The following is a 13,235-nucleotide window of genomic DNA, read 5'->3' as shown; positions in this document are numbered from 1 at the left end:
CTGAGGCACCAACACAGGGTGGGTGAGGGCCAGCTTTCTAAAACGGCCTTTCATAACCTGGCGAGAATCACTGAGCGCTATGAGGCCACCGCCTGACGGAGAAGCCAATGCCCAGAGGCTTTTTCTTTCGCAAGAGATGTAAATGGCCGGCTTGGGGGGATAGGTAGGGAAAAGGGTTCTTTGGGTCACCCATTTTTTCTAGTCCCATTACTGACTCTTGGAGAATATTCAGATGGCGCCAGGTAGCACCATGCCTATTATTATTCTCACTGAGACAAAAGTCAGCGGCGGGTAACTGGTGTCCATTCTTTCGCTTGAGTGGGTTGGAGAAAGACGGGATGGCTGGAGGAATTTGTTTTGTTTTGCTTTGGAGCGGGCTTCCTCAGTTGCATCCTGCCTCGGGCGGGCACAGCCCCGGGCTCTGGGAAGACGCCGCTCGGCAGCCGCAGTGGCCGCTGCATCAATGGGTCTTGGGGCAGGGAGGTGCGGAGCCCAGCCTGCGCTCCTGGCTACCCCTCCGCGCCCCGCCGCCGCCCACAGCCTACCCTTCTCCTCTGCAGCCGGTAGGCGGCCGTAACACGGGCGGGCCGAGCACGTGGGCGCCTCCGTCACACCCTCACACATACACACACGCGCGCGCGCACACACACATACGCATGTACACGCGCACCCGCACCCGCGCGCCTGTATCCCGTGCTGTTTCCCTGGCAGACACACAGGCGCTCACGAGTCTCTCCCTGCCAGCCTGCAGGGCGGCGACCCCCTAAACCCAGCTCCGGGTCCCAACCTAGGCAAGAAGCTGCTTCTCTGCCAACAGCTCCTCTTCGGCCTCCGTCACAGCCACCTGGACCCTACCCTTTCGCGACTGCTGCTGTTGCTGCCCGGACGTGTAAGCAGCAAGAGGCGCTTGGTCAAGACACACTGACGGTAATGGCAAGCGCCTACGCTAAGGGCACAACTGGGGGTGAGGTGGGGCTCGCCATTAGCCACCCAGGAGTCTGGGCACCAGCACCGGGAACGAATTGATGGATGGATGCCGGGAAGGACTCTCTGCGTTCTGGGGTGGGAGGAGGGAGGGCAGCTCAAAAGCCCTGGGAGGGAGAAGCTGGGCTGGGCGGGCAACCTTCTAACTCTGCATCTCTGTACGATCAGGGTGGGGGGCGACAGGCTGCACATGTAAGGGGAAGCACATGGGTTGAAACGTGCCGCCATCCTTTCTTCCCGTCGTGGAAATTGCCCACAGCATCCCCAGAGACCTACTCGTTTCCAAGCCAAGTCGGGGTTGGTTGAAGGGTGGGGTCCAACACGGGAAAGTCCAAGAGGGAAGTTGGGAGGGTTGGGTCAGAGAGAGACGCGAGGTGAATTGGAAGCTAAACCTTGTGCAGGTGGGCGATGGGGCGGGGAGAGCAGAGAGCTTTATTCCTCATTCGCTTCCGTTCGCTTTAGCAAAGGCAGAAGGCGACTACCGAGGACAGAGTGTTTTCACGTGACCACAGTTCCCTTTTGCTTGAGGTATCCTGTGATAAATGGCCCGAAAGGGGGCCTTTCGCCGTACGAAAGGCACGTGGCTGCTGGAGAAATCACGGCTCCTGTGTTTCTGCGCATCCTGGAATTTGAGAGTGTGGCGGTGAGGGTGGTGCTGCTGGGACTGTAAGAAGATGGGAAGCAGTTAGAAACCCAGATCGTTTCTACCTTTCTTTCACTAGGGTCTGTGTGTGACTGGGAAGAAGACGGTATTGAGTACAGGGAAAACCTTGCACTCTAACGTAGCGCACCAACCGGATACATAAGAATGAATCAAGACGCCCGAGGCGTTCGGGAACAGGCATGACCCACCCAGTGGCACAGGCTGCGGGAACGGGAATTATTTTTCCTGAGCTGAGAAGCAGCCTTTGATGTACGTTTTAGGAAGCAAAGCCCCCAGGCTCGCGCTCTCCAGCGTCCCGCTTTCCCTTTCCATCCTCCTCCCTAGCTGGGAAAGGCTGGAGTAAGACGGGGCGGGGTCCGGACTCCGGCGCAGTGACGTAAGCAGTGTTTGGGTGCTTATGCAAATGAGTCTGCGACGGTTTCTTCTGGTCTTGCCGTTTTCCCCTCCAGATCTTATAGGTAGACCCAATCTTAGTCTGCACCATCCTTGCGGTTCACTACTCAAGACGTATGGGAGAAATGAAGGATATGCTTTATATGCTGCTCTGGGGCTCCTCATCGCCCATGCTGTGAAAGCTATTTTCTACCTGTCAATGCCTGATTGCTTTTCCGCGATGCCAGCAACAAAGTGTTTGTTTTGAGGAATTATTATCTGCAGACACAATCCCAACAAGCCTCTCACTCACCCAACCTCACTTCTGCAAGATCGTTGCTGAAACACAGACCTATTTATGTTTTAGGCGCCCAGTACCGGGCTTGACTTGTACGTTCTTAATAAATACTTAATGATGGACTAAATCTTCTTTGAACAGTGTTAGGTTTTGAAGGGAAGGCGAGGGTTAAAGAAAGACACACACACACACACACACACACACACACACCCCAGAAAGAGGGCGGCTCAACAGCAAATTCAGGCTTTCTGTCCAGCATAAAACCTACAGAAGTGGAGGACCAGCCTAATGCGGGAGCCCGCTGCCGCTTACAGGCTGGGGCAATTTATAGGTATGGGCAGAAGGGGTCTGAGCAGTATGGCTTGCTGCTCCGCGGGATATTAATAAGATGCTTCCATGAAGAGGCGGTTCTGGCTCTTGTTCCGGCGCGATGTTGTTCTGGTGTTCAGGGTGTTCCTTGGACCTTTGTCCAGCAGGATAGCATAGGGATGTCTCTTTAGTTGGGCCTTTGTCCAGCTCGTGGTCAGTTGGTTAGACGGGATGTTTCTCACAGCTCGAACCCCTGTGAAATGTTTCGCTTTCACCAAGGTCTGCAAAATAGCAGGGAGCTTACAACATGGTGCAGTTTGGACTAACAAACAGTATGTATTTTTTTTCTCTCGTATTAAATTCAAGATATTTGACCATCAAATCAGGCGATTTTATTTTTATGTGTTGTTGCCTTTTCTATGGAATCATCAATGATCCATGTGTATTTGTTGTAGTAAAACATATCCCAACAAATTTAAAATGGAATTTATTAACCATTTTTCTCTAAATAAAGCTTTCAGTTTGTGTTTTTTTTTAGGATGACAGGAATTAATAGGATTTTTAAAGAAAGATAATCGTTTACTGTTGATAAGCTTTTCTTTTTTCTGATTGCACATTATATAGTTGATTGAAAAATTATTTTATAATTCTAATATAGTTAACTCGAGATGTAGTATTTTAATCGAATTAAGAAAGGTATTTTTATATGTTTCTAGGAGATCAGTACTCCATCACTGAATAAATATGAAATAATGCAGAATCTTAAAACTGGATAACAGTTATGAGAGATGCCAATAATCAGATGAGATGCCTTCCTTTTCACCTACTGAAACATTTAAAATAAGACAGAATAGTTACTAAACTCTAAAGTCCATATTCATTGTTATTACCTTACCCAGTGATCATAGTTGAAATTGTAAATATGCTTCTCTTGTCATAAAATATAATTTGTATATGAATAGGTAAGATATTTGCATTCTTTTTAACTCTGGGATTATATCATCTCGGCAATTGAATCATTGACTTAGAATAGCAGACCCAAAAGAGAGCTTGGTGGCTATCAAAAGCTCCTAAAAACTTTTCTTTCACTTCTCAATGGACCTCTCACCTTGTGGAAGAGTATGTTAATTCTTTATTACTACATACATATGCATGATAGGATATATTAGTATATTCTTATGCAGCTGTGCAGAGTAGATTTTGAAATGGTTTCTCAGCAGATAGTATTAATAAAAATCTACAGGCATAGTTGGATGCATGAACAACATTCAAGGTTACATAGCAGGAATCTTTAGATTTATTTCCACTTTGCTTATCATGCCACTCTTCTGGCTGTCTTTACTAAACAATTTTTGGTGTATTTATCTGCTTAAATATTAACTTTGACCAGTAATTATCATCTCTTTTTCTGTGAACAACAAGCCCTAAAAATAAACTGGGATACAGGGCAATTTCAAATGCATAGTATCACTTCACACAGGGCAGAGCTGTAAGTTGTGTTCAGCCTTGAAGGTCACTTTATTTCCTTGTGATTAATGTGCTAAGGTATCTTTTCGCATAAGATGAATTGACTTTTATTTTTAAATAGAATGCATACTTTGGGAACTTTTTCACCTATCAGATTGGCAAAGATCAAAGAGATTATTTGTTATACAGAAGACGGTAGAAGAAAGCGGGCACTCTCATGCATTGCTGGTGATAGTGCAAATGGACACAATTTTTATCGAGGGCTATTTGGTAATATTTATCAAAATTATAAAAGCTCATACCTTTTGATCAAGCTGTTCCAGTTCTAGGAATTTATTCTACAGATATGGAGATGCAAGATACACAACATAATTTGTTGGAACATTGTAGTAGCAAATTATCAGTGATGATCTAAATATATGGTATACCTATACCAAGGAATCTCATACAGAAGTTTTTTAAATGAAGCTATTACATAGAGATCAAGAGTTTTGAAGAATTTATTTGAGTGAAAAACTAAGAGGTAGAATTATGCACATAGTAATAGTTGTGTAAAAAGAAGCAGATTGGGGGCTGGTGGGGAGAAAACACATATTAGCTTGAATATATATAGAGTGTTTAAGTGTGTATACACACATATATATACGCTTGAAATACAGAAAATATTTATTGAAGATTTTGGTTACTTATTGGGAGGTACAGATGGTACAGTATATTCTAGGGAGAAAGGGTAGGAAGATATATATATGTTTATATATATATATGTTTCTTTACTCTTTGCCCTTTAATATCATATTACAGTATTTTGTATTCAAAATATAAATATATAAAATATTTTAAAGTAAAGACAGAGGCAAATAAACACCTTTGGTAGAGTTTTATTCATTCATCACATGCCATGGAATTAGTAAGGTACAAAAGTCAATGAGTATTTTGACCACCCCCTGATTTTTGTTGTTGTTTCTGAATTTACAAGAAAGCTTCCTCTTTCAAGAGTTTTAGTAATAAAATTATATTGGAGAAGCATATTTAGTACTTGATTCAATAAAGTTAACCAATTATACAAGCAAAAAAGGCATAATTTTAGGGTATAAAAAAAGTCTTAAGTTTGAGATGGTTGTTGAGTCCCATGTAGTTGGTAAGAAATAACACAGAGAGTTCTTGTGAGCTCTTGACAAATTTCCTGCAAATATAACATTTTGTAATAACTATATTAAACCTTCCTAATCAGAATATTGACATTGATACAGTTAAGTTACGAAAGAGTTCCATTACATAAGGATTAACTGTGTTGGCCTTTTATAACCACAACCACTTCACTCCAGTCCCCAGGCTCTCCTTAACTCCTGGCAACCTCTACTCTGTTCTCCATATTTATTTTTTGGTCATTGCAAGAATATTATATAAATGTAATCATACAGTATTCAATGTATTTGAATTGATGTTTTTTCACTCAGCATAATTTTCTGTAGATTCATCTAAGTCATGTATATTGGTAGTTTTTGCTAAATAGTAGTTAATGGTATGGATGTGCCAGAATTTATAACTATTTACCCACTGAATGACATCTGGATTATTTCTAGTTTAGGGTTAATGTAAATAAAACTGCTATGGACATTCCTGCATAGGCTTTTCTGGAACATAAATTTTCATTTATGTGGGATAAATGAGAACACTTGCTCGGTTATGTGGTAGCAGTGTGTTTAGTTTTTAAATGAACAGTCAAACTTTTCCAGAGTGTTTGTACAATTTTACATTCTCACCAGTAATAAATAAATGATCCATTTTCTCTGCATCCTTGCCAGAATTTGGTTGTCACTATATTTTGGCCATTCTGATAGGTATATAGCAACATCTCATAGTATTTTATATTTGCATTTACCTAATGGCTAATAATATCGAGCCTCAGTTCCTGTGCTTATTTGTCATTCATATATAATATTCATTGAAATATCTCTACCTGTTTTCTTATTTTATTTATAATGGTCGAGTTTTTTTGTTTTTTGTTTTTTTTCGAGACGGAGTCTCCCTCTGTGACCCAGGCTGGAGTTCAGCGGCGCCATCTCAGCTCAGTGCAAGCCCTGCCTCCCTGGTTCACACCATTCTCCTGCCTCAGCCTCCCAAGTAGCTGGGACTACAGGTACCCGCCACCACGCCCAGCTAATTTTTGTATTTTTAGTATAGACAGGGTTTCACCGTGTTAGCCAGGATGGTCTCAATCTCCTGACCTCATGATCCACCCGTCTGGGCCTCCCAAAGTGCTGGGATTACAGGCGTGAGCCACCGCGCCTGGCAACGGTCGAGTTTTAAGAGTTCTTTATATATCCTAAACACCAGTCATTTGTGACCTTCAAATATATTCTCCCACTTTTAAGCTTTTTTTTTCCCCATCCTCTTAATAGATTCTTTCTCATAGCAAAAGTTTCAAATTTTGGGGCCCAGTTTATCAATTTTTGTGTTTCTGAATCCTGCTTTTGTCATGTCTAAGAGCTCTTTGGTTAACCCTAGATCTCAAAGATTTAATCTGATGACTTGTTTCTTAAAGTTTTATATTTTCCACTTAAGTTTGTAATTCATTTTGAATTAATTTTGTATAAGATATGAGATTTAGGTTCAGGGTTATACTTTTGCCTAGGGATGTCCAATTATTTCCAGAACAATTTGTTGAAAGAGCTATTTGTTTCTCCATTGAAATTGCTTTGGTACTTTTATCAAAAATTAGTTAGGCATATTGTGTGCACTTCTTTCTGGGTAGCCTCTTCTGTTACATTCATTTTTGTCTATCCTTTCACCAACCTCACATAGACTTCATTACTGTAGCTATAAAATAAGTCACAAAATTCGGTAGAATCATTCCTCCCACTTCATTCTTCTGTTTAAAATTGTTGTAGCTCCTCTAATTTTTTGCCTGTTCATATAAATTTTGAAATAATCTTCTTTGTAGAAAAATGTCACTGATATTTTGATAGGAATTCCTTTAACCATATATCAATTTAGGGAAATTTGACATCTTTCTTATGTTGAGTTTTCTAATCCATGAACATGGCATGTCTTTCCATACATTTAGATCTTCTTTCATTTACTTTATCAGCACTTCGTAGTTTTCAGCAAAAATGTACCGTCCAGGTTTTGTGACATTTTCGTGTAATTATGTCAGTTTAATGATTGTAAATGCTATTGCATTTTTAATTTCTATGTTCACTTGTTTATTGGTAACATATGGAACTATAAGTGATTTGTGTATGTTTACCGTGTATTCTGCGACTTTTTTGGACTATTACTCTAGAAGGTATTTTGGTAGATTCATTAGAATTTATAATATAGACAATCAAAATATCTGCAAAAAAATTGAATACTGTATTATTACATTCATATAACATTCTTGAAATGACCAAAAAATAAGTATGGAGAACAGATTAGAGGTTGCCAGGAGTTAAGGAGAGCCTGAGGACTGGAGCACAGTGGTTGTAGTTAAAAAAGGCCAACACAGGGAATCCTTATGTGATGGAACTCTTTTGTAACTTGGCTGTTCTTCTTTCTTGATTTATGTGACTTATACATAAATTTGTAACTTGACTTTTCTTGTTTCTTGATTTATGTGACTTATACAATTAGCCTTCTGTATCCTTAGGTTCTGCATCCACAGATTCAACCAAATGCAGATGTGAATATAGTACTTGTGGGATGCAGGACCACAGATTAATGTGGGACTTGAGCATCTGAGGATTTTGGTATTTGTGGGAGGTCCTTCAACAATGTCCCTTGGACACTAAGGGCTGACTGTATTTTCTTTTTCTTGCCTTATGCCATTGCTTAGAACTTCCAATACTATGTTGAATAAGAGTGTGAGAGTAGACGTTTTTATCTTGTTTCTTATCCTGAAGGAAAAGCATTTAGTCTTTCACCAGTAAATATAATGTCAACTGTAAATTTTTTGTAGATGCTGTTGATCAAGTTGAGAAAGTTTCCTTCTGTTCCTAATTTTTGACATTTTTGATCATAAATGGACATTGAATTTTGTCTTTCCTGCATCAGTAGATATAGTCATGTGATTTTTCCTTTAGCCTGTCATTATTGTATATTACATATTGATTTTTGAGTATTGAACCAACCTTGAATACTTAGAATAAACCCTACTTGATTATGGAATATAATTCTTTTTATACATCACTGAATTCTGTTTTCTAACACTGTGTAAAGGAATTTTGTGTCTATATTCATTAGGAATATCGATCTGTAGTTTTTTATTTTTTACTATGATCTTTGCCTGGTTTTGGTATCTGAGTAATACTGCTTTCATAAAATGAAATACAAATTATTCTATCATCTTCTATTGCCTGAAGAGATTGTGTAGAATTGATGTTAATTCTTCTTTAAATGTTTGGTAGAATTTTCCAGTGAGATTTCTTTTGTGACAGTTTTAAAATTATGCATTCAACTTATTTATTAGTTATATAGCTATTAAATGATCTATTTCTTATTGGCTAAGTTGTGGTAGTTTGTGTTTTTTAAGGAATTGATTGGTTACACCTCAGTTACTAAATTTATGTGTGTAGAGTTTTTGTTAGTATTCTCTCATGGTCATTTTGATGTCTGCAGATTTTGCAATGATAATTCCTGTTTCACTTACGATATCCAAGATGCCTTAAGCATGAAATTGACTTTATGCAGCTTTACATATGATTGACTAAATGTGGCTTTGAAAGTTAATACCTATTTTGTGGTTAAAATGAAATCACTGTTTGTATTTAAAAACCTAAACCACATATCCTCTACATAGATCTAGCCGCATTGTGAACAGGTTATTGGACAATATTTTAAATTTCAGTAAAGTTTGTATAATTTTAGTTAAATCCAATACATAATTAATCTTATCCATAGACAAATGTTTCAGGTATCTATTGCTACACAACAAACCATTCTACAGCATAGTGTCTTAAAATAATGACTTTTTAAAATCATTCTTCTGTGGGGTGGTTGGGCTCATTTGGGTGGTTCATTTGCTCTAATTGGTGTGTTACCTGGCTGTTCAGCTAGGGCTGGAATATCAATACCTTTGTTCTTATGCCTGGAGCTTCACCTCAGATGATGGTTGCTTGAGACTATTTCTCTCTCTCTCTCTCTCTCTCTCCCCCCCCCTCCGCCCCTCCCCCCTTTCTCTCCCTTTCTCTCCCTCTTTCCATGTGGGGTTTCTAGCAGGAGAAGCAGACGTTTTACATGGTGCCTAGCTTCCAAAAGAGTGAAAGCAGAAACTGCCAAGCTTCTGTAGCCTTGGAACTTGCATAGTTTCACTGCTGCTGCCTTCTGGTCAAAGCAAACCAAAGTTAACCCAGATTTAAAAGAAGGGAAAACAGCCTACTACAACAAATAACTATAAAAGATCAAACAACATTGTATAAGGATGTATGAACAAATAAAACATATTCAGTGCCTTTAAATTAATATTTTTAGAAAACATAGTATAAATTAGTTTAAATAATAGTGTATGCCTCCTAAAGATGTGTCCAGTTCCTACTTCCTGACATCTATAAATGTTACCTAATTTGGAAGAAAAGTCTTTGCAGATATAGTATTGAGATGAAGATATGATTTCGGAAGATCCATATGGGCCCTACATGCCACGACAAGCATCCTTATACGAAAGATGGAGAGGGATATTAGACTGAAGTAGAAGGAAGTAGGCAATCTGACTACAGAAACAGAGAATGGAGTAATGAGGCCACAAATTGAAGAGCCAGCAGCCACCAGAAACTGGAGAAGGCAAGGTTCACATTCTCCCCTAGAGCCTCCCGAGAAAATACCACCCTGGTAACGCCTTGATTTTGGTTGACTGTAACTTAATTTGGATTCTTTGGTCTCCGGAAGTATGAAAGAATACATTTCTGTTGTTTTGAGACATTAAATTTGAAGTAATTTTTTTATTCTCAGTGTTTTTTATTTTTTATTTTTTAATTTTTTTTTAATACTAGGGCATATTAGTATATTTTATTTTATTTTTGTTATACTTTAAGTTTTAGGGTACATGTGTACAATGTGCAGGTTTGTTACATATGTATACATGTGCCATGTTGGTGTGCTGCACCCATTAACTCGTCACTTACATGAGGTATATCTTATGTTAATAAAACTTTGTCTTAAAAACTTTTTGTCTACTTCAGAAATCTCTAAAAGAATTTTGAAAGATTGTCTATCTTTGATTCACAGAAGTCAACAAAAATATACTCCAATTTATGGAAATTGCTTTATGATTATAATTAATTTTGAAATAATTATGATTTCACAGAAGGGTGCACATGGAGGTGTATGCACCATTTACTCGACTTCCCCACCACTAACATCTTATGTCAGATACGCTACTATATCAAAACCAGCATATTGATGTTGGTATAATCCATAGTATGTCCACGTTTATAGCTCTATGAAATTTTATAAAATGTATACCTTCTTCTAGCACTTACCACAATGAAGATAGTAACCTGTGTGCCTTACCATATGATTCTCTCCTGCTACCCTTTTATAAGCACACCCACTTACCCTCTCCATCCCTAACTCTTCAAACCATGAATATGTTGTTTACTTCTATAATTATGTTATTTCACAAAAGTTATATAAAAATTGTTATATATGTATTTCTTTGAAATTGGCATTTTTATATTGTTTTCACTGAGTATCATTATCAATAGTTCTTTTTTACTGATGAGTAGTGGTTCATGGTGCGAACGTAGCACAGTTTAACCATTCACCCATTGAAACGCGTACTGGATAGTTTCCAGTGTTTTTCTATTATAAGTAAAGCTGCTATGGACATTTGTATACAAGTTTTGTAAGGTTTTTTTAATTTTTCTGTGATATATCTCTGAAATATAGTTGCTGGTTACTATGAGAAGTCTTTATTAGTGTTAAAAGTAACCAAGTTGTTTTTCAGAGTGGCTGTACCATTTTACATTTCCACCAGCAACATGTGATTGATTTAGTTTCTACATGTCCTCACCAATATTTGGTGTTATTACTTTAAAAAACAAAGTTTAGCCATTCTGATAGGTGTGTTATTTGTAGCCCACCTTTTGGGAAAAAAACATATACATTTAATGAATTATAAATTGTGACTTGGTATTGTTATTTGTAAAAAAAAGTTCCCTTCCTTTTGACTGGCTCTGTAATTTTTTATTTGATAGCTCAGTGCAAAAATTTTATGTAAACCAGGATACAATTGCAAAATACATTTCAATTTATTGAATTCTATATTGTTAAAAATATTTCATATTATTCATCAAGATTATTATTTCAGTATTTCATGAAATCTCTTGATGAAAATATTTTTCCTCTATAATTATACCATAACTATAAACTAATCAGCATATGGTGACAATTTTTCTTGAGCATTACAGTATGGTCCAAATTTTGATTTTATTTGGATGGTCTTTATTTTTGTCCTATATTAGAAAATAGAAAAATGAATTTCATTTGAATCTATAAATAATTAAACATTTCATATTCAAATTAGTTCGTATTTAAATAAAACTTTTTTTTTCAGTGAAATTTTAAGTTGCCAAAGACAGGGAGATAATTTACTAGTGTTCTAGTGCTTTATTATAGAATACTAAGCTTGTGACAAATGCCAAAAATTAGCCAGTGCAGATATATATGTTTGAGTCATCCATCATATATGTCAGATGCAGACACCTACCTGCTACTTCAAGTGTTTGCATATTTTCACTGGAAATGTTAATTAAAATTTAATATAATTTCAAAAGAGATTGTAACAATGGCTTGGGAGGTAGGAAATTTTGAAAGATGGAACAAGAATGGCAGAAAGTATTGAGTTAATTTTTTAGTGAACATATTATAGCAAGACTGGTCAAGATAAAAACAAAGAAAAAGACCTATTACCAATATCAGTAATAAAGATAAGATATGATGACGAATTCTATATGTGTTTAAAAAACTGTGGAATATTATAGAACACTTTATGGCAATGAGTTTGGCACCTTACATAAAACGGACAAATCCTTCAAAAAGATGGCTTACCAAAAGTAAAACAAGAAAAGGAAAATCTTAGTAGCTGTATATCAATGAAATGAATTGAATTTTTAATTTAAAACATTTTCAGAAAGAAAACCCCAAGCCCAGATGGCTTTATTGGTGAGTGCTGCCAAACTTTTAAAGAAGAATAAAACTAATTCTACACACGTACTCTCAGAAAATAAAAGATAAATCATTTCAAAGCTTTCTAAGGCACCACCAAAACCAGAGAAGCAAAATACATTTTATATATAACACACACACACACATATATACGTATACATATATACATATATGTGTATACATATATACATGTATATATGTGTATAGATATGTATATATATACATACATATATACACCCACTTTCCTATGAATGTAGTTGAAAGAAAATCTATAACAAAATATAGCAGATTTATTTTAGTGATATATTAAAAAGTAATTCATCTTGACCAAGTGAGGTTTATTTCATAAATGAAAGATTGTTTTAAGATAGAAAAGCAACGAATGTGATACTCCATATGAATAGATGAAGAACTGATATGGTTATCTTAATGAAGGCAAAAATAATTTGTCAAAATTTAACACAGTAATTCAAACTAATGACCTCACTGAACTAGGAATATAAAGTAACTTCTCTAAATTAATAAAGGGATCTATGAAAACAATGTCCAATTAACACTGAACGTAGGGGAATATTGACTACAAATAACACTGAAATGTAAATGAAGATGTTTGCCTTTAGCATTTCTAGTCAATGTTTTGGTGGATGTCTTAGCCAATAAAATAAGTCAAGAGAAAGATATAAAAGTAAATAATTATAAAAATGAAAGTTAAATTATCATTATTGACTGATGACATGATTATGTAAGTGGAGGTCCCTCAGGATCTTAGAAAGATGCAAAACTTGATTTAGCATCTTTGTGGGCAGAAGCCTATATTAAAAATCAGTTATATTGCATATACTAGCAAAATATAATTGAAACCTAAGAAAAGAATTTGCAATCATACCCCAAACACACATTAATCGAAATAAATTTAACAAAAGTTGTGCAAGACCAATACACTGAAATCTCTGAAACACTGTTGAGAGAAATTAAAGACATGAAATAAATAAAAAG

At 37.1% G+C, this 13,235-nt stretch overlaps 1 protein-coding gene across 2 annotated transcripts in view; it reads left to right on the top strand.

Annotated features, from left to right (window-relative positions):
• Positions 1–548: 548 nt before the first annotated feature.
• The window catches only part of SLC6A15 (solute carrier family 6 member 15), a 53,028-nt gene continuing 40,341 nt past the window's right edge, over positions 549–13,235 (top strand). The window contains exon 1 of one of the 2 annotated variants that reach the window (XM_004053632.4): positions 549–927. The gene's annotated coding sequence lies outside the window, so the exon portion shown is untranslated. The remainder of the gene's footprint in view (positions 928–13,235) is intronic. The other variant, XM_055356928.2, reaches the window with a different exon arrangement.

The sequence above is a fragment of the Gorilla gorilla genome, chromosome 10 (genome assembly GCF_029281585.2).
Source record: "Gorilla gorilla gorilla isolate KB3781 chromosome 10, NHGRI_mGorGor1-v2.1_pri, whole genome shotgun sequence".
NCBI classification, from domain to species: Eukaryota; Metazoa; Chordata; class Mammalia; order Primates; family Hominidae; genus Gorilla; species Gorilla gorilla.
Note: the sequence above shows the minus strand (reverse complement) of the source record. Positions and strands in the feature narration are given on the sequence as shown.